Source organism: Microcebus murinus, chromosome 18, assembly GCF_040939455.1.
Source record: "Microcebus murinus isolate Inina chromosome 18, M.murinus_Inina_mat1.0, whole genome shotgun sequence".
NCBI lineage: Eukaryota > Metazoa > Chordata > Mammalia > Primates > Cheirogaleidae > Microcebus > Microcebus murinus.
Genome location: NC_134121.1, coordinates 1,960,716 through 1,985,154, shown reverse-complemented (window position 1 = coordinate 1,985,154; position 24,439 = coordinate 1,960,716). Strand labels below are relative to the sequence as shown.

The 24,439-nt window shown below is 63.7% G+C and overlaps 7 pseudogenes; all 7 read left to right on the top strand.

Moving 5' to 3' along the window:
* Positions 1-1,874: 1,874 nt before the first annotated feature.
* On the top strand, positions 1,875-1,993 carry LOC142862161 (uncharacterized; annotated as a pseudogene).
* A 3,447-nt stretch (positions 1,994-5,440) lies between these two features.
* LOC142862129 (uncharacterized) lies at positions 5,441-5,559 on the top strand (annotated as a pseudogene).
* A 3,458-nt stretch (positions 5,560-9,017) lies between these two features.
* LOC142862128 (uncharacterized) lies at positions 9,018-9,136 on the top strand (annotated as a pseudogene).
* A 3,458-nt stretch (positions 9,137-12,594) lies between these two features.
* Positions 12,595-12,713, top strand: LOC142862127 (uncharacterized; annotated as a pseudogene).
* Positions 12,714-16,169: 3,456 nt separating this feature from the next.
* LOC142862126 (uncharacterized) lies at positions 16,170-16,288 on the top strand (annotated as a pseudogene).
* Positions 16,289-19,743: 3,455 nt separating this feature from the next.
* LOC142862156 (uncharacterized) lies at positions 19,744-19,862 on the top strand (annotated as a pseudogene).
* A 3,465-nt stretch (positions 19,863-23,327) lies between these two features.
* LOC142862160 (uncharacterized) lies at positions 23,328-23,446 on the top strand (annotated as a pseudogene).
* Positions 23,447-24,439: the final 993 nt, after the last annotated feature.

Genomic DNA, 24,439 nt, shown 5'->3' with positions numbered 1-24,439 from the left:
CGCCTCCTGATGGGGACGTCCACGCAGCTCTCCACGTCGGATTCCGGGGCTCTCTGTCCTGCCTGAAGGCCCAGCTGGCCTGCGGGTCCTTAGAGTGGCAGAAACATCCTCCAACTGATATTGGGAGTCCGGTGGTTGTCTGCACTTTTGTGCTGGGCACCCCAGGGAGGCCCAGGGGCTGGCTGGACAACGCGGTCTGCTCGGGGGCTTCGGAGGAGCAACCGATGCCCTGTGGATTTTGGTAGCAGCGTCCGAGGTGTCTCTGAGCCCTGCGCCATGTCGGGGAGGAGGTGGGAGGGGCCGCGACCTGCAGTCGTGTTCCCGGGGTGGCACGGCATGTGGCTTCTTCCACAGGCTGCCTGGCCTGGGCTCCCCACACCTGGGCCTTTGGAGGACTGGCCCTGTTCTTGCCAAGGCTTCCTGCAGGGATCCGGAGCTGGGAGGTTGCATCTCCCAGCCCTGGGTCGGGCAGAGCCCCAGCGGGCCATGCCCACAACCTCTCTCAGCACGGGTCCCCCCGAAGGCTCCTTTGGGACCAGGATTCTCCTGCGGGTGACTTCTTAAAGTCTGGCCCCTGGATGGAGGGGCACCAGGAGTAGAGGAGCCGGAAGCGGAAGGGGGTGCCCATGCGAGGGGACATTTTCAGGCCAAGTCCCAGCCTCAGCCTGATCCTCCTGGGAACCCCGGGGTGTACATCACACCCCCTGGTTGTCCCGCTCTGAGACAAGGAGCCGGGCTTCGCATTCCCACTGCAGCCAGTCGTGGGCTGAGGACACCTGGGGCGTTGGGAACTCCCTGGCTTCTCTTTGGATTACCATTTGGAGCTGCTTGGGAATGGTGCCGCCACACACACCCGAGTGCAGGTGTCTTCTGCACAGACTGCGGGCCTCGCTCTTCTGAATGCCACTGGCTCGCCACCCACCCACGGGTGAACCTGGTCAGGGTACTTTCTGTAAGGAGCAGACTCTGATCCGGGCGGGCTACCGGTGTCTCTGTTTGCTCGTTTCTTTCTTCCATTTCGGGAAAGGCTTCCTTACTGGGTTTGGAAATCTCCTGTGCCTTTCCTCGCCTATTCTGTCAGCTTTAAAATTCTCTTTCAGTTGCCACCCTCACAGATGGATTAGGAAACTCTTTTCGGTGCATTCATTAGTGAAATGACCTCAAGGAAGCTCGAATCCAATATCTAATCGCCGGCTTTTAGCGAGTCCACACCCGAGGGTGGTTGGGGTCCAATCCAGCCCCGGGCCAGGCCCAGGCCCCTTGGACTGGGCCACAGGAGGACACAGAGCAGGGTCCCGGCAACCACGGTAGCGGTGCCGGCAGTTCTCCAAGGGCTTGGGGGTTTTCCAGAGGTGGGAGATGGAGGGGACTGATTCCTTCAGCGCCCCCCAAACCACGCCGCCCCACCGCAGCCATGGGACACATCCCGAGACACGCCCCTACACTCGCTCCCCTCCCCCATGCGCTGTGCCCCAGCCCTGGCCCTGGGGAATAGGCGGCAGCCCGCCCACCCACAGGGCGGGGGGCGCAGCTGAAAGGGGTTGTGCGGGAGGGCGGCCCCTGGCTGGGGTCAAAGGGTGAGCGCGCCGCGCGCGCGTGCGCAGTCAGCAGCGGCGCGCTGGGGGTGGGGGCGGGTAGGTGAAGGAGGCGAGGTGAGGAGAGGAGGGGGGCTGGAAGGTTTCCACCTTGGCAGGTCCAGCCGTGCAGGCGCATCGTGTGTGTGTGTGTGTGTGTGTGTGTGTGTGTGTGTGTGTGTGTGGACAGCCCTCCACCCCACCCCGCCCCGCCCCGTCCCTCACCTCAGTCGGGTCAGCGCTATCGCGGGGAAGCGCGGTGAGGCTGGCTTCTTGAGCGGGGCAGGGGCGCCCTCCGCCGTCTACGGTCACACCACCCCGAACGCGCCCCGTCTCGTCTGATCTCCGAAGCTAAGCAGCGTCGGGCCTGGCTAGTACTTGGATGGGAGACCGCCTGGGCATCCCGGGTGCCATAGGCTTTTTTTTTTTTTTTTGCCTGTTGCTCTGTCCCCTTGCTGGGAGCGCGGCGGGACGGCGGTCCGGCGGATCACCCCCACCCTCAGCGCCCGCCGCGGTGCCTGCCGCCCCAGCCCGCACCGTGGGGCCTCCTTCTTGTCCCAAGCCGCGACACCGCCGCCACGCGGCAGCATGCGTGGCATCTGGACTGTCAGGTCTCAGACCAAAGGTCTGGTCTGTGGGAACCGACACGCTGGAGTCTGAGAGGGGAGGGAGCTCCGGAAGGATTCCAGGATGTCATTTTGAGCGAGCATGTCACCAGAACTCGTCCCGTTGCTTTTGGGGTTCTATGGGCTACACGTAGGAATCTCTGGTGGTGGCACTGGAGGCTGGGGGCTCCGGACTCACACCCAGACCTGCTGGACAGGCCTCCTTTTACTTTTCTTTTCGGATTCATTTTCTTAGAAAGTGTCTCTTATCTCTATTATTGCATTTTCTTCTCTCTCTCTTTTCAAGCAGATGATGGGAGTACAAGTATTGAGGTGACATGTGTTGCCCGTGCCCCCCTCCCCCCTGTTTCCTTATTTATTTCTCATTTTCTCCCAGCGGATTGTGGGGGTACCAATGTTCAGGTCGGGTGCATTGCTCTTTCCCCGCCTCCCCCCTCGGGGCAGAGCTTCAAGTGCGCCCATCCCCCAGTTGGTGCGCACCCCCCCTCCCTAATGGATGTGTATGCCCACCCCCTCCCCACGCCCGCCCGCCCGACACCCACCCGATGACAGTGATTCCTCTGTGTCCACTTAGGTGTCCATCCGTTCGTACCAATTTGCCGGTGAGCGCGCGCACGTGGTGCTCGTGTGTCCATGCTTGGGATACCTGGCCTACTGGGACGGGTCCCAGCTCTGGCCAGGAGAAGAGGAGAGGCGCCCTCTCACCGCTGCTCCTCACAGCCGAACAGCACTCCGTGGTGTCCACGCGCCACATGTTATTAATGCACTCCTGGATGGATGGGCACTCGGGTCGCTTCCACATCTTTGCGATTGTGAATTGTGCCCTAACTGTCACCCTACCCCTTACCCAGCCCAACTCCTCTGCCCCTGCCTGACGCGCTCCTGCCCCGCCAGGCCCGTCACTGTCCTCGGCCCCTGCCCCTGCCTGACCGGCTCCTTCCCGCCCCGGCCCACGTCAGGTCACCGTCACCGTCACCGTCCTCTGCCCCTGCCTGACAGGCTCCTCCCCGCCCGGCCCACCACCTGGGCCACTGCCTGACTCGCTCCTCCCCGGCCAGGCCCGTCGCTGTCCTGGGCCCCTGCCTGACCGGCTCCTTCCTGCCCGGCCTGTCACCGTCCTCGGCCCCTGCCTGACGGCTCCTCCGTCGCCTGGGCCTTCCAGGGGCTTGGTGTGGACGCTGATTCCAGGAAGCCCTCCAGGAACCCGGCAGCAGGGCGGCCGCAGCAGTCTGGCACAGGCATCGCTAAGTCGCCTGCCTGCCGGGGTCGTGCCCCGCTGTGCCGCGGGGGCCCAGCCTGGTGTCTTCCCTGAGGCCCTGGGGCTGCCGCTCCCCGCAAGGGGAGAGCCGCGGAGGTGGGGACCGCCTCCTGATGGGGACGTCCACGCAGCTCTCCACGTCGGATTCCGGGGCTCTCTGTCCTGCCTGAAGGCCCAGCTGGCCTGCGGGTCCTTAGAGTGGCAGAAACATCCTCCAACTGATATTGGGAGTCCGGTGGTTGTCTGCACTTTTGTGCTGGGCACCCCAGGGAGGCCCAGGGGCTGGCTGGACAACGCGGTCTGCTCGGGGGCTTCGGAGGAGCAACCGATGCCCTGTGGATTTTGGTAGCAGCGTCCGAGGTGTCTCTGAGCCCTGCGCCATGTCGGGGAGGAGGTGGGAGGGGCCGCGACCTGCAGTCGTGTTCCCGGGGTGGCACGGCATGTGGCTTCTTCCACAGGCTGCCTGGCCTGGGCTCCCCACACCTGGGCCTTTGGAGGACTGGCCCTGTTCTTGCCAAGGCTTCCTGCAGGGACCCGGAGCTGGGAGGTTGCATCTCCCAGCCCTGGGTCGGGCAGAGCCCCAGCGGGCCATGCCCACAACCTCTCTCAGCACGGGTCCCCCCGAAGGCTCCTTTGGGACCAGGATTCTCCTGCGGGTGACTTCTTAAAGTCTGGCCCCTGGATGGAGGGGCACCAGGAGTAGAGGAGCCGGAAGCGGAAGGGGGTGCCCATGCGAGGGGACATTTTCAGGCCAAGTCCCAGCCTCAGCCTGATCCTCCTGGGAACCCCGGGGTGTACATCACACCCCCTGGTTGTCCCGCTCTGAGACAAGGAGCCGGGCTTCGCATTCCCACTGCAGCCAGTCGTGGGCTGAGGACACCTGGGGCGTTGGGAACTCCCTGGCTTCTCTTTGGATTACCATTTGGAGCTGCTTGGGAATGGTGCCGCCACACACACCCGAGTGCAGGTGTCTTCTGCACAGACTGCGGGCCTCGCTCTTCTGAATGCCACTGGCTCGCCACCCACCCACGGGTGAACCTGGTCAGGGTACTTTCTGTAAGGAGCAGACTCTGATCCGGGCGGGCTACCGGTGTCTCTGTTTGCTCGTTTCTTTCTTCCATTTCGGGAAAGGCTTCCTTACTGGGTTTGGAAATCTCCTGTGCCTTTCCTCGCCTATTCTGTCAGCTTTAAAATTCTCTTTCAGTTGCCACCCTCACAGATGGATTAGGAAACTCTTTTCGGTGCATTCATTAGTGAAATGACCTCAAGGAAGCTCGAATCCAATATCTAATCGCCGGCTTTTAGCGAGTCCACACCCGAGGGTGGTTGGGGTCCAATCCAGCCCCGGGCCAGGCCCAGGCCCCTTGGACTGGGCCACAGGAGGACACAGAGCAGGGTCCCGGCAACCACGGTAGCGGTGCCGGCAGTTCTCCAAGGGCTTGGGGGTTTTCCAGAGGTGGGAGATGGAGGGGACTGATTCCTTCAGCGCCCCCCAAACCACGCCGCCCCACCGCAGCCATGGGACACATCCCGAGACACGCCCCTACACTCGCTCCCCTCCCCCATGCGCTGTGCCCCAGCCCTGGCCCTGGGGAATAGGCGGCAGCCCGCCCACCCACAGGGCGGGGGGCGCAGCTGAAAGGGGTTGTGCGGGAGGGCGGCCCCTGGCTGGGGTCAAAGGGTGAGCGCGCCGCGCGCGCGTGCGCAGTCAGCAGCGGCGCGCTGGGGGTGGGGGCGGGTAGGTGAAGGAGGCGAGGTGAGGAGAGGAGGGGGGCTGGAAGGTTTCCACCTTGGCAGGTCCAGCCGTGCAGGCGCATCGTGTGTGTGTGTGTGTGTGTGTGTGTGTGTGTGTGTGTGTGTGTGTGTGGACAGCCCTCCACCCCACCCCGCCCCGCCCCGTCCCTCACCTCAGTCGGGTCAGCGCTATCGCGGGGAAGCGCGGTGAGGCTGGCTTCTTGAGCGGGGCAGGGGCGCCCTCCGCCGTCTACGGTCACACCACCCCGAATGCGCCCCGTCTCGTCTGATCTCCGAAGCTAAGCAGCGTCGGGCCTGGCTAGTACTTGGATGGGAGACCGCCTGGGCATCCCGGGTGCCGTAGGCTTTTTTTTTTTTTTTTTGCCTGTTGCTCTGTCCCCTTGCTGGGAGCGCGGCGGGACGGCGGTCCGGCGGATCACCCCCACCCTCAGCGCCCGCCGCGGTGCCTGCCGCCCCAGCCCGCACCGTGGGGCCTCCTTCTTGTCCCAAGCCGCGACACCGCCGCCACGCGGCAGCATGCGTGGCATCTGGACTGTCAGGTCTCAGACCAAAGGTCTGGTCTGTGGGAACCGACAAGCTGGAGGAAAACTCGAGAGTCTGAGAGGGGAGGGAGCTCCGGAAGGATTCCAGGATGTCATTTTGAGCGAGCATGTCACCAGAACTCGTCCCGTTGCTTTTGGGGTTCTATGGGCTACAGGTAGGAATCTCTGGTGGTGGCACTGGAGGCTGGGGGCTCCGGAGTCACACCCAGACCTGCTGGACAGGCCTCCTTTTACTTTTCTTTTCGGATTCATTTTCTTAGAAAGTGTCTCTTATCTCTATTATTGCATTTTCTTCTCTCTCTCTTTTCAAGCAGATGATGGGAGTACAAGTATTGAGGTGACATGTGTTGCCCGTGCCCCCCTACCCCCTGTTTCCTTATTTATTTCTCATTTTCTCCCAGCGGATTGTGGGGGTACCAATGTTCAGGTCGGGTGCATTGCTCTTTCCCCGCCTCCCCCCTCGGGGCAGAGCTTCAAGTGCGCCCATCCCCCAGTTGGTGCGCACCCCCCCTCCCTAATGGATGTGTATGCCCACCCCCTCCCCACGCCCGCCCGCCCGACACCCACCCGATGACAGTGATTCCTCTGTGTCCACTTAGGTGTCCATCCGTTCGTACCAATTTGCCGGTGAGCGCGCGCACGTGGTGCTCGTGTGTCCATGCTTGGGATACCTGGCCTACTGGGACGGGTCCCAGCTCTGGCCAGGAGAAGAGAGGCGCCCTCTCACCGCTGCTCCTCACAGCCGAACAGCACTCCGTGGTGTCCACGCGCCACATGTTATTAATGCACTCCTGGATGGATGGGCACTCGGGTCGCTTCCACATCTTTGCGATTGTGAATTGTGCCCTAACTGTCACCCTACCCCTTACCCAGCCCAACTCCTCTGCCCCTGCCTGACGCGCTCCTGCCCCGCCAGGCCCGTCACTGTCCTCGGCCCCTGCCCCTGCCTGACCGGCTCCTTCCCGCCCCGGCCCACGTCAGGTCACCGTCACCGTCACCGTCCTCTGCCCCTGCCTGACAGGCTCCTCCCCGCCCGGCCCACCACCTGGGCCACTGCCTGACTCGCTCCTCCCCGGCCAGGCCCGTCGCTGTCCTGGGCCCCTGCCTGACCGGCTCCTTCCCGCCCGGCCTGTCACCGTCCTCGGCCCCTGCCTGACGGCTCCTCCGTCGCCTGGGCCTTTCAGGGGCTTGGTGTGGACGCTGATTCCAGGAAGCCCTCCAGGAACCCGGCAGCAGGGCGGCCGCAGCAGTCTGGCACAGGCATCGCTAAGTCGCCTGCCTGCCGGGGTCGTGCCCCGCTGTGCCGCGGGGGCCCAGCCTGGTGTCTTCCCTGAGGCCCTGGGGCTGCCGCTCCCCGCAAGGGGAGAGCCGCGGAGGTGGGGACCGCCTCCTGATGGGGACGTCCACGCAGCTCTCCACGTCGGATTCCGGGGCTCTCTGTCCTGCCTGAAGGCCCAGCTGGCCTGCGGGTCCTTAGAGTGGCAGAAACATCCTCCAACTGATATTGCGAGTCCGGTGGTTGTCTGCACTTTTGTGCTGGGCACCCCAGGGAGGCCCAGGGGCTGGCTGGACAACGCGGTCTGCTCGGGGGCTTCGGAGGAGCAACCGATGCCCTGTGGATTTTGGTAGCAGCGTCCGAGGTGTCTCTGAGCCCTGCGCCATGTCGGGGAGGAGGTGGGAGGGGCCGCGACCTGCAGTCGTGTTCCCGGGGTGGCACGGCATGTGGCTTCTTCCACAGGCTGCCTGGCCTGGGCTCCCCACACCTGGGCCTTTGGAGGACTGGCCCTGTTCTTGCCAAGGCTTCCTGCAGGGACCCGGAGCTGGGAGGTTGCATCTCCCAGCCCTGGGTCGGGCAGAGCCCCAGCGGGCCATGCCCACAACCTCTCTCAGCACGGGTCCCCCCGAAGGCTCCTTTGGGACCAGGATTCTCCTGCGGGTGACTTCTTAAAGTCTGGCCCCTGGATGGAGGGGCACCAGGAGTAGAGGAGCCGGAAGCGGAAGGGGGTGCCCATGCGAGGGGACATTTTCAGGCCAAGTCCCAGCCTCAGCCTGATCCTCCTGGGAACCCCGGGGTGTACATCACACCCCCTGGTTGTCCCGCTCTGAGACAAGGAGCCGGGCTTCGCATTCCCACTGCAGCCAGTCGTGGGCTGAGGACACCTGGAGCGTTGGGAACTCCCTGGCTTCTCTTTGGATTACCATTTGGAGCTGCTTGGGAATGGTGCCGCCACACACACCCGAGTGCAGGTGTCTTCTGCACAGACTGCGGGCCTCGCTCTTCTGAATGCCACTGGCTCGCCACCCACCCACGGGTGAACCTGGTCAGGGTACTTTCTGTAAGGAGCAGACTCTGATCCGGGCGGGCTACCGGTGTCTCTGTTTGCTCGTTTCTTTCTTCCATTTCGGGAAAGGCTTCCTTACTGGGTTTGGAAATCTCCTGTGCCTTTCCTCGCCTATTCTGTCAGCTTTAAAATTCTCTTTCAGTTGCCACCCTCACAGATGGATTAGGAAACTCTTTTCGGTGCATTCATTAGTGAAATGACCTCAAGGAAGCTCGAATCCAATATCTAATCGCCGGCTTTTAGCGAGTCCACACCCGAGGGTGGTTGGGGTCCAATCCAGCCCCGGGCCAGGCCCAGGCCCCTTGGACTGGGCCACAGGAGGACACAGAGCAGGGTCCCGGCAACCACGGTAGCGGTGCCGGCAGTTCTCCAAGGGCTTGGGGGTTTTCCAGAGGTGGGAGATGGAGGGGACTGATTCCTTCAGCGCCCCCCAAACCACGCCGCCCCACCGCAGCCATGGGACACATCCCGAGACACGCCCCTACACTCGCTCCCCTCCCCCATGCGCTGTGCCCCAGCCCTGGCCCTGGGGAATAGGCGGCAGCCCGCCCACCCACAGGGCGGGGGGCGCAGCTGAAAGGGGTTGTGCGGGAGGGCGGCCCCTGGCTGGGGTCAAAGGGTGAGCGCGCCGCGCGCGCGTGCGCAGTCAGCAGCGGCGCGCTGGGGGTGGGGGCGGGTAGGTGAAGGAGGCGAGGTGAGGAGAGGAGGGGGGCTGGAAGGTTTCCACCTTGGCAGGTCCAGCCGTGCAGGCGCATCGTGTGTGTGTGTGTGTGTGTGTGTGTGTGTGTGTGTGTGTGTGTGTGTGGACAGCCCTCCACCCCACCCCGCCCCGCCCCGTCCCTCACCTCAGTCGGGTCAGCGCTATCGCGGGGAAGCGCGGTGAGGCTGGCTTCTTGAGCGGGGCAGGGGCGCCCTCCGCCGTCTACGGTCACACCACCCCGAATGCGCCCCGTCTCGTCTGATCTCCGAAGCTAAGCAGCGTCGGGCCTGGCTAGTACTTGGATGGGAGACCGCCTGGGCATCCCGGGTGCCGTAGGCTTTTTTTTTTTTTTTTTGCCTGTTGCTCTGTCCCCTTGCTGGGAGCGCGGCGGGACGGCGGTCCGGCGGATCACCCCCACCCTCAGCGCCCGCCGCGGTGCCTGCCGCCCCAGCCCGCACCGTGGGGCCTCCTTCTTGTCCCAAGCCGCGACACCGCCGCCACGCGGCAGCATGCGTGGCATCTGGACTGTCAGGTCTCAGACCAAAGGTCTGGTCTGTGGGAACCGACAAGCTGGAGGAAAACTCGAGAGTCTGAGAGGGGAGGGAGCTCCGGAAGGATTCCAGGATGTCATTTTGAGCGAGCATGTCACCAGAACTCGTCCCGTTGCTTTTGGGGTTCTATGGGCTACAGGTAGGAATCTCTGGTGGTGGCACTGGAGGCTGGGGGCTCCGGAGTCACACCCAGACCTGCTGGACAGGCCTCCTTTTACTTTTCTTTTCGGATTCATTTTCTTAGAAAGTGTCTCTTATCTCTATTATTGCATTTTCTTCTCTCTCTCTTTTCAAGCAGATGATGGGAGTACAAGTATTGAGGTGACATGTGTTGCCCGTGCCCCCCTACCCCCTGTTTCCTTATTTATTTCTCATTTTCTCCCAGCGGATTGTGGGGGTACCAATGTTCAGGTCGGGTGCATTGCTCTTTCCCCGCCTCCCCCCTCGGGGCAGAGCTTCAAGTGCGCCCATCCCCCAGTTGGTGCGCACCCCCCCTCCCTAATGGATGTGTATGCCCACCCCCTCCCCACGCCCGCCCGCCCGACACCCACCCGATGACAGTGATTCCTCTGTGTCCACTTAGGTGTCCATCCGTTCGTACCAATTTGCCGGTGAGCGCGCGCACGTGGTGCTCGTGTGTCCATGCTTGGGATACCTGGCCTACTGGGACGGGTCCCAGCTCTGGCCAGGAGAAGAGAGGCGCCCTCTCACCGCTGCTCCTCACAGCCGAACAGCACTCCGTGGTGTCCACGCGCCACATGTTATTAATGCACTCCTGGATGGATGGGCACTCGGGTCGCTTCCACATCTTTGCGATTGTGAATTGTGCCCTAACTGTCACCCTACCCCTTACCCAGCCCAACTCCTCTGCCCCTGCCTGACGCGCTCCTGCCCCGCCAGGCCCGTCACTGTCCTCGGCCCCTGCCCCTGCCTGACCGGCTCCTTCCCGCCCCGGCCCACGTCAGGTCACCGTCACCGTCACCGTCCTCTGCCCCTGCCTGACAGGCTCCTCCCCGCCCGGCCCACCACCTGGGCCACTGCCTGACTCGCTCCTCCCCGGCCAGGCCCGTCGCTGTCCTGGGCCCCTGCCTGACCGGCTCCTTCCCGCCCGGCCTGTCACCGTCCTCGGCCCCTGCCTGACGGCTCCTCCGTCGCCTGGGCCTTTCAGGGGCTTGGTGTGGACGCTGATTCCAGGAAGCCCTCCAGGAACCCGGCAGCAGGGCGGCCGCAGCAGTCTGGCACAGGCATCGCTAAGTCGCCTGCCTGCCGGGGTCGTGCCCCGCTGTGCCGCGGGGGCCCAGCCTGGTGTCTTCCCTGAGGCCCTGGGGCTGCCGCTCCCCGCAAGGGGAGAGCCGCGGAGGTGGGGACCGCCTCCTGATGGGGACGTCCACGCAGCTCTCCACGTCGGATTCCGGGGCTCTCTGTCCTGCCTGAAGGCCCAGCTGGCCTGCGGGTCCTTAGAGTGGCAGAAACATCCTCCAACTGATATTGCGAGTCCGGTGGTTGTCTGCACTTTTGTGCTGGGCACCCCAGGGAGGCCCAGGGGCTGGCTGGACAACGCGGTCTGCTCGGGGGCTTCGGAGGAGCAACCGATGCCCTGTGGATTTTGGTAGCAGCGTCCGAGGTGTCTCTGAGCCCTGCGCCATGTCGGGGAGGAGGTGGGAGGGGCCGCGACCTGCAGTCGTGTTCCCGGGGTGGCACGGCATGTGGCTTCTTCCACAGGCTGCCTGGCCTGGGCTCCCCACACCTGGGCCTTTGGAGGACTGGCCCTGTTCTTGCCAAGGCTTCCTGCAGGGACCCGGAGCTGGGAGGTTGCATCTCCCAGCCCTGGGTCGGGCAGAGCCCCAGCGGGCCATGCCCACAACCTCTCTCAGCACGGGTCCCCCCGAAGGCTCCTTTGGGACCAGGATTCTCCTGCGGGTGACTTCTTAAAGTCTGGCCCCTGGATGGAGGGGCACCAGGAGTAGAGGAGCCGGAAGCGGAAGGGGGTGCCCATGCGAGGGGACATTTTCAGGCCAAGTCCCAGCCTCAGCCTGATCCTCCTGGGAACCCCGGGGTGTACATCACACCCCCTGGTTGTCCCGCTCTGAGACAAGGAGCCGGGCTTCGCATTCCCACTGCAGCCAGTCGTGGGCTGAGGACACCTGGAGCGTTGGGAACTCCCTGGCTTCTCTTTGGATTACCATTTGGAGCTGCTTGGGAATGGTGCCGCCACACACACCCGAGTGCAGGTGTCTTCTGCACAGACTGCGGGCCTCGCTCTTCTGAATGCCACTGGCTCGCCACCCACCCACGGGTGAACCTGGTCAGGGTACTTTCTGTAAGGAGCAGACTCTGATCCGGGCGGGCTACCGGTGTCTCTGTTTGCTCGTTTCTTTCTTCCATTTCGGGAAAGGCTTCCTTACTGGGTTTGGAAATCTCCTGTGCCTTTCCTCGCCTATTCTGTCAGCTTTAAAATTCTCTTTCAGTTGCCACCCTCACAGATGGATTAGGAAACTCTTTTCGGTGCATTCATTAGTGAAATGACCTCAAGGAAGCTCGAATCCAATATCTAATCGCCGGCTTTTAGCGAGTCCACACCCGAGGGTGGTTGGGGTCCAATCCAGCCCCGGGCCAGGCCCAGGCCCCTTGGACTGGGCCACAGGAGGACACAGAGCAGGGTCCCGGCAACCACGGTAGCGGTGCCGGCAGTTCTCCAAGGGCTTGGGGGTTTTCCAGAGGTGGGAGATGGAGGGGACTGATTCCTTCAGCGCCCCCCAAACCACGCCGCCCCACCGCAGCCATGGGACACATCCCGAGACACGCCCCTACACTCGCTCCCCTCCCCCATGCGCTGTGCCCCAGCCCTGGCCCTGGGGAATAGGCGGCAGCCCGCCCACCCACAGGGCGGGGGGCGCAGCTGAAAGGGGTTGTGCGGGAGGGCGGCCCCTGGCTGGGGTCAAAGGGTGAGCGCGCCGCGCGCGCGTGCGCAGTCAGCAGCGGCGCGCTGGGGGTGGGGGCGGGTAGGTGAAGGAGGCGAGGTGAGGAGAGGAGGGGGGCTGGAAGGTTTCCACCTTGGCAGGTCCAGCCGTGCAGGCGCATCGTGTGTGTGTGTGTGTGTGTGTGTGTGTGTGTGTGTGTGTGTGTGTGTGGACAGCCCTCCACCCCACCCCGCCCCGCCCCGTCCCTCACCTCAGTCGGGTCAGCGCTATCGCGGGGAAGCGCGGTGAGGCTGGCTTCTTGAGCGGGGCAGGGGCGCCCTCCGCCGTCTACGGTCACACCACCCCGAATGCGCCCCGTCTCGTCTGATCTCCGAAGCTAAGCAGCGTCGGGCCTGGCTAGTACTTGGATGGGAGACCGCCTGGGCATCCCGGGTGCCGTAGGCTTTTTTTTTTTTTTTTTGCCTGTTGCTCTGTCCCCTTGCTGGGAGCGCGGCGGGACGGCGGTCCGGCGGATCACCCCCACCCTCAGCGCCCGCCGCGGTGCCTGCCGCCCCAGCCCGCACCGTGGGGCCTCCTTCTTGTCCCAAGCCGCGACACCGCCGCCACGCGGCAGCATGCGTGGCATCTGGACTGTCAGGTCTCAGACCAAAGGTCTGGTCTGTGGGAACCGACAAGCTGGAGGAAAACTCGAGAGTCTGAGAGGGGAGGGAGCTCCGGAAGGATTCCAGGATGTCATTTTGAGCGAGCATGTCACCAGAACTCGTCCCGTTGCTTTTGGGGTTCTATGGGCTACAGGTAGGAATCTCTGGTGGTGGCACTGGAGGCTGGGGGCTCCGGAGTCACACCCAGACCTGCTGGACAGGCCTCCTTTTACTTTTCTTTTCGGATTCATTTTCTTAGAAAGTGTCTCTTATCTCTATTATTGCATTTTCTTCTCTCTCTCTTTTCAAGCAGATGATGGGAGTACAAGTATTGAGGTGACATGTGTTGCCCGTGCCCCCCTCCCCCCTGTTTCCTTATTTATTTCTCATTTTCTCCCAGCGGATTGTGGGGGTACCAATGTTCAGGTCGGGTGCATTGCTCTTTCCCCGCCTCCCCCCTCGGGGCAGAGCTTCAAGTGCGCCCATCCCCCAGTTGGTGCGCACCCCCCCTCCCTAATGGATGTGTATGCCCACCCCCTCCCCACGCCCGCCCGCCCGACACCCACCCGATGACAGTGATTCCTCTGTGTCCACTTAGGTGTCCATCCGTTCGTACCAATTTGCCGGTGAGCGCGCGCACGTGGTGCTCGTGTGTCCATGCTTGGGATACCTGGCCTACTGGGACGGGTCCCAGCTCTGGCCAGGAGAAGAGAGGCGCCCTCTCACCGCTGCTCCTCACAGCCGAACAGCACTCCGTGGTGTCCACGCGCCACATGTTATTAATGCACTCCTGGATGGATGGGCACTCGGGTCGCTTCCACATCTTTGCGATTGTGAATTGTGCCCTAACTGTCACCCTACCCCTTACCCAGCCCAACTCCTCTGCCCCTGCCTGACGCGCTCCTGCCCCGCCAGGCCCGTCACTGTCCTCGGCCCCTGCCCCTGCCTGACCGGCTCCTTCCCGCCCCGGCCCACGTCAGGTCACCGTCACCGTCACCGTCCTCTGCCCCTGCCTGACAGGCTCCTCCCCGCCCGGCCCACCACCTGGGCCACTGCCTGACTCGCTCCTCCCCGGCCAGGCCCGTCGCTGTCCTGGGCCCCTGCCTGACCGGCTCCTTCCCGCCCGGCCTGTCACCGTCCTCGGCCCCTGCCTGACGGCTCCTCCGTCGCCTGGGCCTTTCAGGGGCTTGGTGTGGACGCTGATTCCAGGAAGCCCTCCAGGAACCCGGCAGCAGGGCGGCCGCAGCAGTCTGGCACAGGCATCGCTAAGTCGCCTGCCTGCCGGGGTCGTGCCCCGCTGTGCCGCGGGGGCCCAGCCTGGTGTCTTCCCTGAGGCCCTGGGGCTGCCGCTCCCCGCAAGGGGAGAGCCGCGGAGGTGGGGACCGCCTCCTGATGGGGACGTCCACGCAGCTCTCCACGTCGGATTCCGGGGCTCTCTGTCCTGCCTGAAGGCCCAGCTGGCCTGCGGGTCCTTAGAGTGGCAGAAACATCCTCCAACTGATATTGCGAGTCCGGTGGTTGTCTGCACTTTTGTGCTGGGCACCCCAGGGAGGCCCAGGGGCTGGCTGGACAACGCGGTCTGCTCGGGGGCTTCGGAGGAGCAACCGATGCCCTGTGGATTTTGGTAGCAGCGTCCGAGGTGTCTCTGAGCCCTGCGCCATGTCGGGGAGGAGGTGGGAGGGGCCGCGACCTGCAGTCGTGTTCCCGGGGTGGCACGGCATGTGGCTTCTTCCACAGGCTGCCTGGCCTGGGCTCCCCACACCTGGGCCTTTGGAGGACTGGCCCTGTTCTTGCCAAGGCTTCCTGCAGGGACCCGGAGCTGGGAGGTTGCATCTCCCAGCCCTGGGTCGGGCAGAGCCCCAGCGGGCCATGCCCACAACCTCTCTCAGCACGGGTCCCCCCGAAGGCTCCTTTGGGACCAGGATTCTCCTGCGGGTGACTTCTTAAAGTCTGGCCCCTGGATGGAGGGGCACCAGGAGTAGAGGAGCCGGAAGCGGAAGGGGGTGCCCATGCGAGGGGACATTTTCAGGCCAAGTCCCAGCCTCAGCCTGATCCTCCTGGGAACCCCGGGGTGTACATCACACCCCCTGGTTGTCCCGCTCTGAGACAAGGAGCCGGGCTTCGCATTCCCACTGCAGCCAGTCGTGGGCTGAGGACACCTGGAGCGTTGGGAACTCCCTGGCTTCTCTTTGGATTACCATTTGGAGCTGCTTGGGAATGGTGCCGCCACACACACCCGAGTGCAGGTGTCTTCTGCACAGACTGCGGGCCTCGCTCTTCTGAATGCCACTGGCTCGCCACCCACCCACGGGTGAACCTGGTCAGGGTACTTTCTGTAAGGAGCAGACTCTGATCCGGGCGGGCTACCGGTGTCTCTGTTTGCTCGTTTCTTTCTTCCATTTCGGGAAAGGCTTCCTTACTGGGTTTGGAAATCTCCTGTGCCTTTCCTCGCCTATTCTGTCAGCTTTAAAATTCTCTTTCAGTTGCCACCCTCACAGATGGATTAGGAAACTCTTTTCGGTGCATTCATTAGTGAAATGACCTCAAGGAAGCTCGAATCCAATATCTAATCGCCGGCTTTTAGCGAGTCCACACCCGAGGGTGGTTGGGGTCCAATCCAGCCCCGGGCCAGGCCCAGGCCCCTTGGACTGGGCCACAGGAGGACACAGAGCAGGGTCCCGGCAACCACGGTAGCGGTGCCGGCAGTTCTCCAAGGGCTTGGGGGTTTTCCAGAGGTGGGAGATGGAGGGGACTGATTCCTTCAGCGCCCCCCAAACCACGCCGCCCCACCGCAGCCATGGGACACATCCCGAGACACGCCCCTACACTCGCTCCCCTCCCCCATGCGCTGTGCCCCAGCCCTGGCCCTGGGGAATAGGCGGCAGCCCGCCCACCCACAGGGCGGGGGGCGCAGCTGAAAGGGGTTGTGCGGGAGGGCGGCCCCTGGCTGGGGTCAAAGGGTGAGCGCGCCGCGCGCGCGTGCGCAGTCAGCAGCGGCGCGCTGGGGGTGGGGGCGGGTAGGTGAAGGAGGCGAGGTGAGGAGAGGAGGGGGGCTGGAAGGTTTCCACCTTGGCAGGTCCAGCCGTGCAGGCGCATCGTGTGTGTGTGTGTGTGTGTGTGTGTGTGTGTGTGTGTGTGTGTGTGGACAGCCCTCCACCCCACCCCGCCCCGCCCCGTCCCTCACCTCAGTCGGGTCAGCGCTATCGCGGGGAAGCGCGGTGAGGCTGGCTTCTTGAGCGGGGCAGGGGCGCCCTCCGCCGTCTACGGTCACACCACCCCGAATGCGCCCCGTCTCGTCTGATCTCCGAAGCTAAGCAGCGTCGGGCCTGGCTAGTACTTGGATGGGAGACCGCCTGGGCATCCCGGGTGCCGTAGGCTTTTTTTTTTTTTTTTTGCCTGTTGCTCTGTCCCCTTGCTGGGAGCGCGGCGGGACGGCGGTCCGGCGGATCACCCCCACCCTCAGCGCCCGCCGCGGTGCCTGCCGCCCCAGCCCGCACCGTGGGGCCTCCTTCTTGTCCCAAGCCGCGACACCGCCGCCACGCGGCAGCATGCGTGGCATCTGGACTGTCAGGTCTCAGACCAAAGGTCTGGTCTGTGGGAACCGACAAGCTGGAGGAAAACTCGAGAGTCTGAGAGGGGAGGGAGCTCCGGAAGGATTCCAGGATGTCATTTTGAGCGAGCATGTCACCAGAACTCGTCCCGTTGCTTTTGGGGTTCTATGGGCTACAGGTAGGAATCTCTGGTGGTGGCACTGGAGGCTGGGGGCTCCGGAGTCACACCCAGACCTGCTGGACAGGCCTCCTTTTACTTTTCTTTTCGGATTCATTTTCTTAGAAAGTGTCTCTTATCTCTATTATTGCATTTTCTTCTCTCTCTCTTTTCAAGCAGATGATGGGAGTACAAGTATTGAGGTGACATGTGTTGCCCGTGCCCCCCTCCCCCCTGTTTCCTTATTTATTTCTCATTTTCTCCCAGCGGATTGTGGGGGTACCAATGTTCAGGTCGGGTGCATTGCTCTTTCCCCGCCTCCCCCCTCGGGGCAGAGCTTCAAGTGCGCCCATCCCCCAGTTGGTGCGCACCCCCCCTCCCTAATGGATGTGTATGCCCACCCCCTCCCCACGCCCGCCCGCCCGACACCCACCCGATGACAGTGATTCCTCTGTGTCCACTTAGGTGTCCATCCGTTCGTACCAATTTGCCGGTGAGCGCGCGCACGTGGTGCTCGTGTGTCCATGCTTGGGATACCTGGCCTACTGGGACGGGTCCCAGCTCTGGCCAGGAGAAGAGGAGAGGCGCCCTCTCACCGCTGCTCCTCACAGCCGAACAGCACTCCGTGGTGTCCACGCGCCACATGTTATTAATGCACTCCTGGATGGATGGGCACTCGGGTCGCTTCCACATCTTTGCGATTGTGAATTGTGCCCTAACTGTCACCCTACCCCTTACCCAGCCCAACTCCTCTGCCCCTGCCTGACGCGCTCCTGCCCCGCCAGGCCCGTCACTGTCCTCGGCCCCTGCCCCTGCCTGACCGGCTCCTTCCCGCCCCGGCCCACGTCAGGTCACCGTCACCGTCACCGTCCTCTGCCCCTGCCTGACAGGCTCCTCCCCGCCCGGCCCACCACCTGGGCCACTGCCTGACTCGCTCCTCCCCGGCCAGGCCCGTCGCTGTCCTGGGCCCCTGCCTGACCGGCTCCTTCCCGCCCGGCCTGTCACCGTCCTCGGCCCCTGCCTGACGGCTCCTCCGTCGCCTGGGCCTTCCAGGGGCTTGGTGTGGACGCTGATTCCAGGAAGCCCTCCAGGAACCCGGCAGCAGGGCGGCCGCAGCAGTCTGGCACAGGCATCGCTAAGTCGCCTGCCTGCCGGGGTCGTGCCCCGCTGTGCCGCGGGGGCCCAGCCTGGTGTCTTCCCTGAGGCCCTGGGGCTGCCGCTCCCCGCAAGGGGAGAGCCGCGGAGGTGGGGACCGCCTCCTGATGGGGACGTCCACGCAGCTCTCCACGTCGGATTCCGGGGCTCTCTGTCCTGCCTGAAGGCCCAGCTGGCCTGCGGGTCCTTAGAGTGGCAGAAACATCCTCCAACTGATATTGCGAGTCCGGTGGTTGTCTGCACTTTTGTGCTGGGCACCCCAGGGAGGCCCAGGGGCTGGCTGGACAACGCGGTCTGCTCGGGGGCTTCGGAGGAGCAACCGATGCCCTGTGGATTTTGGTAGCAGCGTCCGAGGTGTCTCTGAGCCCTGCGCCATGTCGGGGAGGAGGTGGGAGGGGCCGCGACCTGCAGTCGTGTTCCCGGGGTGGCACGGCATGTGGCTTCTTCCACAGGCTGCCTGGCCTGGGCTCCCCACACCTGGGCCTTTGGAGGACTGGCCCTGTTCTTGCCAAGGCTTCCTGCAGGGACCCGGAGCTGGGAGGTTGCATCTCCCAGCCCTGGGTCGGGCAGAGCCCCAGCGGGCCATGCCCACAACCTCTCTCAGCACGGGTCCCCCCGAAGGCTCCTTTGGGACCAGGATTCTCCTGCGGGTGACTTCTTAAAGTCTGGCCCCTGGATGGAGGGGCACCAGGAGTAGAGGAGCCGGAAGCGGAAGGGGGTGCCCATGCGAGGGGACATTTTCAGGCCAAGTCCCAGCCTCAGCCTGATCCTCCTGGGAACCCCGGGGTGTACATCACACCCCCTGGTTGTCCCGCTCTGAGACAAGGAGCCGGGCTTCGCATTCCCACTGCAGCCAGTCGTGGGCTGAGGACACCTGGAGCGTTGGGAACTCCCTGGCTTCTCTTTGGATTACCATTTGGAGCTGCTTGGGAATGGTGCCGCCACACACACCCGAGTGCAGGTGTCTTCTGCACAGACTGCGGGCCTCGCTCTTCTGAATGCCACTGGCTCGCCACCCACCCACGGGTGAACCTGGTCAGGGTACTTTCTGTAAGGAGCAGACTCTGATCCGGGCGGGCTACCGGTGTCTCTGTTTGCTCGTTTCTTTCTTCCATTTCGGGAAAGGCTTCCTTACTGGGTTTGGAAATCTCCTGTGCCTTTCCTCGCCTATTCTGTCAGCTTTAAAATTCTCTTTCAGTTGCCACCCTCACAGATGGATTAGGAAACTCTTTTCGGTGCATTCATTAGTGAAATGACCTCAAGGAAGCTCGAATCCAATATCTAATCGCCGGCTTTTAGCGAGTCCACACCCGAGGGTGGTTGGGGTCCAATCCAGCCCCGGGCCAGGCCCAGGCCCCTTGGACTGGGCCACAGGAGGACACAGAGCAGGGTCCCGGCAACCACGGTAGCGGTGCCGGCAGTTCTCCAAGGGCTTGGGGGTTTTCCAGAGGTGGGAGATGGAGGGGACTGATTCCTTCAGCGCCCCCCAAACCACGCCGCCCCACCGCAGCCATGGGACACATCCCGAGACACGCCCCTACACTCGCTCCCCTCCCCCATGCGCTGTGCCCCAGCCCTGGCCCTGGGGAATAGGCGGCAGCCCGCCCACCCACAGGGCGGGGGGCGCAGCTGAAAGGGGTTGTGCGGGAGGGCGGCCCCTGGCTGGGGTCAAAGGGTGAGCGCGCCGCGCGCGCGTGCGCAGTCAGCAGCGGCGCGCTGGGGGTGGGGGCGGGTAGGTGAAGGAGGCGAGGTGAGGAGAGGAGGGGGGCTGGAAGGTTTCCACCTTGGCAGGTCCAGCCGTGCAGGCGCATCGTGTGTGTGTGTGTGTGTGTGTGTGTGTGTGTGTGTGTGTGTGGACAGCCCTCCACCCCACCCCGCCCCGCCCCGTCCCTCACCTCAGTCGGGTCAGCGCTATCGCGGGGAAGCGCGGTGAGGCTGGCTTCTTGAGCGGGGCAGGGGCGCCCTCCGCCGTCTACGGTCACACCACCCCGAACGCGCCCCGTCTCGTCTGATCTCCGAAGCTAAGCAGCGTCGGGCCTGGCTAGTACTTGGATGGGAGACCGCCTGGGCATCCCGGGTGCCGTAGGCTTTTTTTTTTTTTTTTTGCCTGTTGCTCTGTCCCCTTGCTGGGAGCGCGGCGGGACGGCGGTCCGGCGGATCACCCCCACCCTCAGCGCCCGCCGCGGTGCCTGCCGCCCCAGCCCGCACCGTGGGGCCTCCTTCTTGTCCCAAGCCGCGACACCGCCGCCACGCGGCAGCATGCGTGGCATCTGGACTGTCAGGTCTCAGACCAAAGGTCTGGTCTGTGGGAACCGACAAGCTGGAGGAAAACTCGAGAGTCTGAGAGGGGAGGGAGCTCCGGAAGGATTCCAGGATGTCATTTTGAGCGAGCATGTCACCAGAACTCGTCCCGTTGCTTTTGGGGTTCTATGGGCTACAGGTAGGAATCTCTGGTGGTGGCACTGGAGGCTGGGGGCTCCGGAGTCACACCCAGACCTGCTGGACAGGCCTCCTTTTACTTTTCTTTTCGGATTCATTTTCTTAGAAAGTGTCTCTTATCTCTATTATTGCATTTTCTTCTCTCTCTCTTTTCAAGCAGATGATGGGAGTACAAGTATTGAGGTGACATGTGTTGCCCGTGCCCCCCTCCCCCCTGTTTCCTTATTTATTTCTCATTTTCTCCCAGCGGATTGTGGGGGTACCAATGTTCAGGTCGGGTGCATTGCTCTTTCCCCGCCTCCCCCCTCGGGGCAGAGCTTCAAGTGCGCCCATCCCCCAGTTGGTGCGCACCCCCCCTCCCTAATGGATGTGTATGCCCACCCCCTCCCCACGCCCGCCCGCCCGACACCCACCCGATGACAGTGATTCCTCTGTGTCCACTTAGGTGTCCATCCGTTCGTACCAATTTGCCGGTGAGCGCGCGCACGTGGTGCTCGTGTGTCCATGCTTGGGATACCTGGCCTACTGGGACGGGTCCCAGCTCTGGCCAGGAGAAGAGGAGAGGCGCCCTCTCACCGCTGCTCCTCACAGCCGAACAGCACTCCGTGGTGTCCACGCGCCACATGTTATTAATGCACTCCTGGATGGATGGGCACTCGGGTCGCTTCCACATCTTTGCGATTGTGAATTGTGCCCTAACTGTCACCCTACCCCTTACCCAGCCCAACTCCTCTGCCCCTGCCTGACGCGCTCCTGCCCTGCCAGGCCCGTCACTGTCCTCGGCCCCTGCCCCTGCCTGACCGGCTCCTTCCCGCCCCGGCCCACGTCAGGTCACCGTCACCGTCACCGTCCTCTGCCCCTGCCTGACAGGCTCCTCCCCGCCCGGCCCACCACCTGGGCCACTGCCTGACTCGCTCCTCCCCGGCCAGGCCCGTCGCTGTCCTGGGCCCCTGCCTGACCGGCTCCTTCCCGCCCGGCCTGTCACCGTCCTCGGCCCCTGCCTGACGGCTCCTCCGTCGCCTGGGCCTTCCAGGGGCTTGGTGTGGACGCTGATTCCAGGAAGCCCTCCAGGAACCCGGCAGCAGGGCGGCCGCAGCAGTCTGGCACAGGCATCGCTAAGTCGCCTGCCTGCCGGGGTCGTGCCCCGCTGTGCCGCGGGGGCCCAGCCTGGTGTCTTCCCTGAGGCCCTGGGGCTGCCGCTCCCCGCAAGGGGAGAGCCGCGGAGGTGGGGACCGCCTCCTGATGGGGACGTCCACGCAGCTCTCCACGTCGGATTCCGGGGCTCTCTGTCCTGCCTGAAGGCCCAGCTGGCCTGCGGGTCCTTAGAGTGGCAGAAACATCCTCCAACTGATATTGCGAGTCCGGTGGTTGTCTGCACTTTTGTGCTGGGCACCCCAGGGAGGCCCAGGGGCTGGCTGGACAACGCGGTCTGCTCGGGGGCTTCGGAGGAGCAACCGATGCCCTGTGGATTTTGGTAGCAGCGTCCGAGGTGTCTCTGAGCCCTGCGCCATGTCGGGGAGGAGGTGGGAGGGGCCGCGACCTGCAGTCGTGTTCCCGGGGTGGCACGGCATGTGGCTTCTTCCACAGGCTGCCTGGCCTGGGCTCCCCACACCTGGGCCTTTGGAAGACTGGCCCTGTTCTTGCCAAGGCTTCCTGCAGGGACCCGGAGCTGGGAGGTTGCATCTCCCAGCCCTGGGTCGGGCAGAGCCCCAGCGGGCCATGCCCACAACCTCTCTCAGCACGGGTCCCCCCGAAGGCTCCTTTGGGACCAGGATTCTCCTGCGGGTGACTTCTTAAAGTCTGGCCCCTGGATGGAGGGGCACCAGGAGTAGAGGAGCCGGAAGCGGAAGGGGGTGCCCATGCGAGGGGACATTTTCAGGCCAAGTCCCAGCCTCAGCCTGATCCTCCTGGGAACCCCGGGGTGTACATCACACCCCCTGGTTGTCCCGCTCTGAGACAAGGAGCCGGGCTTCGCATTCCCACTGCAGCCAGTCGTGGGCTGAGGACACCTGGGGCGTTGGGAACTCCCTGGCTTCTCTTTGGATTACCATTTGGAGCTGCTTGGGAATGGTGCCGCCACACACACCCGAGTGCAGGTGTCTTCTGCACAGACTGCGGGCCTCGCTCTTCTGAATGCCACTGGCTCGCCACCCACCCACGGGTGAACCTGGTCAGGGTACTTTCTGTAAGGAGCAGACTCTGATCCGGGCGGGCTACCGGTGTCTCTGTTTGCTCGTTTCTTTCTTCCATTTCGGGAAAGGCTTCCTTACTGGGTTTGGAAATCTCCTGTGCCTTTCCTCGCCTATTCTGTCAGCTTTAAAATTCTCTTTCAGTTGCCACCCTCACAGATGGATTAGGAAACTCTTTTCGGTGCATTCATTAGTGAAATGACCTCAAGGAAGCTCGAATCCAATATCTAATCGCCGGCTTTTAGCGAGTCCACACCCGAGGGTGGTTGGGGTCCAATCCAGCCCCGGGCCAGGCCCAGGCCCCTTGGACTGGGCCACAGGAGGACACAGAGCAGGGTCCCGGCAACCACGGTAGCGGTGCCGGCAGTTCTCCAAGGGCTTGGGGGTTTTCCAGAGGTGGGAGATGGAGGGGACTGATTCCTTCAGCGCCCCCCAAACCACGCCGCCCCACCGCAGCCATGGGACACATCCCGAGACACGCCCCTACACTCGCTCCCCTCCCCCATGCGCTGTGCCCCAGCCCTGGCCCTGGGGAATAGGCGGCAGCCCGCCCACCCACAGGGCGGGGGGCGCAGCTGAAAGGGGTTGTGCGGGAGGGCGGCCCCTGGCTGGGGTCAAAGGGTGAGCGCGCCGCGCGCGCGTGCGCAGTCAGCAGCGGCGCGCTGGGGGTGGGGGCGGGTAGGTGAAGGAGGCGAGGTGAGGAGAGGAGGGGGGCTGGAAGGTTTCCACCTTGGCAGGTCCAGCCGTGCAGGCGCATCGTGTGTGTGTGTGTGTGTGTGTGTGTGTGTGTGTGTGTGTGTGTGTGTGTGTGGACAGCCCTCCACCCCACCCCGCCCCGCCCCGTCCCTCACCTCAGTCGGGTCAGCGCTATCGCGGGGAAGCGCGGTGAGGCTGGCTTCTTGAGCGGGGCAGGGGCGCCCTCCGCCGTCTACGGTCACACCACCCCGAACGCGCCCCGTCTCGTCTGATCTCCGAAGCTAAGCAGCGTCGGGCCTGGCTAGTACTTGGATGGGAGACTGCCTGGGCATCCCGGGTGCCGTAGGCTTTTTTTTTTTTTTTTTTGCCTGTTGCTCTGTCCCCTTGCTGGGAGCGCGGCGGGACGGCGGTCCGGCGGATCACCCCCACCCTCAGCGCCCGCCGCGGTGCCTGCCGCCCCAGCCCGCACCGTGGGGCCTCCTTCTTGTCCCAAGCCGCGACACCGCCGCCACGCGGCAGCATGCGTGGCATCTGGACTGTCAGGTCTCAGACCAAAGGTCTGGTCTGTGGGAACCGACACGCTGGAGTCTGAGAGGGGAGGGAGCTCCGGAAGGATTCCAGGATGTCATTTTGAGCGAGCATGTCACCAGAACTCGTCCCGTTGCTTTTGGGGTTCTATGGGCTACACGTAGGAATCTCTGGTGGTGGCACTGGAGGCTGGGGGCTCCGGACTCACACCCAGACCTGCTGGACAGGCCTCCTTTTACTTTTCTTTTCGGATTCATTTTCTTAGAAAGTGTCTCTTATCTCTATTATTGCATTTTCTTCTCTCTCTCTTTTCAAGCAGATGATGGGAGTACAAGTATTGAGGTGACATGTGTTGCCCGTGCCCCCCTCCCCCCTGTTTCCTTATTTATTTCTCATTTTCTCCCAGCGGATTGTGGGGGTACCAATGTTCAGGTCGGGTGCATTGCTCTTTCCCCGCCTCCCCCCTCGGGGCAGAGCTTCAAGTGCGCCCATCCCCCAGTTGGTGCGCACCCCCCCTCCCTAATGGATGTGTATGCCCACCCCCTCCCCACGCCCGCCCGCCCGACACCCACCCGATGACAGTGATTCCTCTGTGTCCACTTAGGTGTCCATCCGTTCGTACCAATTTGCCGGTGAGCGCGCGCACGTGGTGCTCGTGTGTCCATGCTTGGGATACCTGGCCTACTGGGACGGGTCCCAGCTCTGGCCAGGAGAAGAGGAGAGGCGCCCTCTCACCGCTGCTCCTCACAGCCGAACAGCACTCCGTGGTGTCCACGCGCCACATGTTATTAATGCACTCCTGGATGGATGGGCA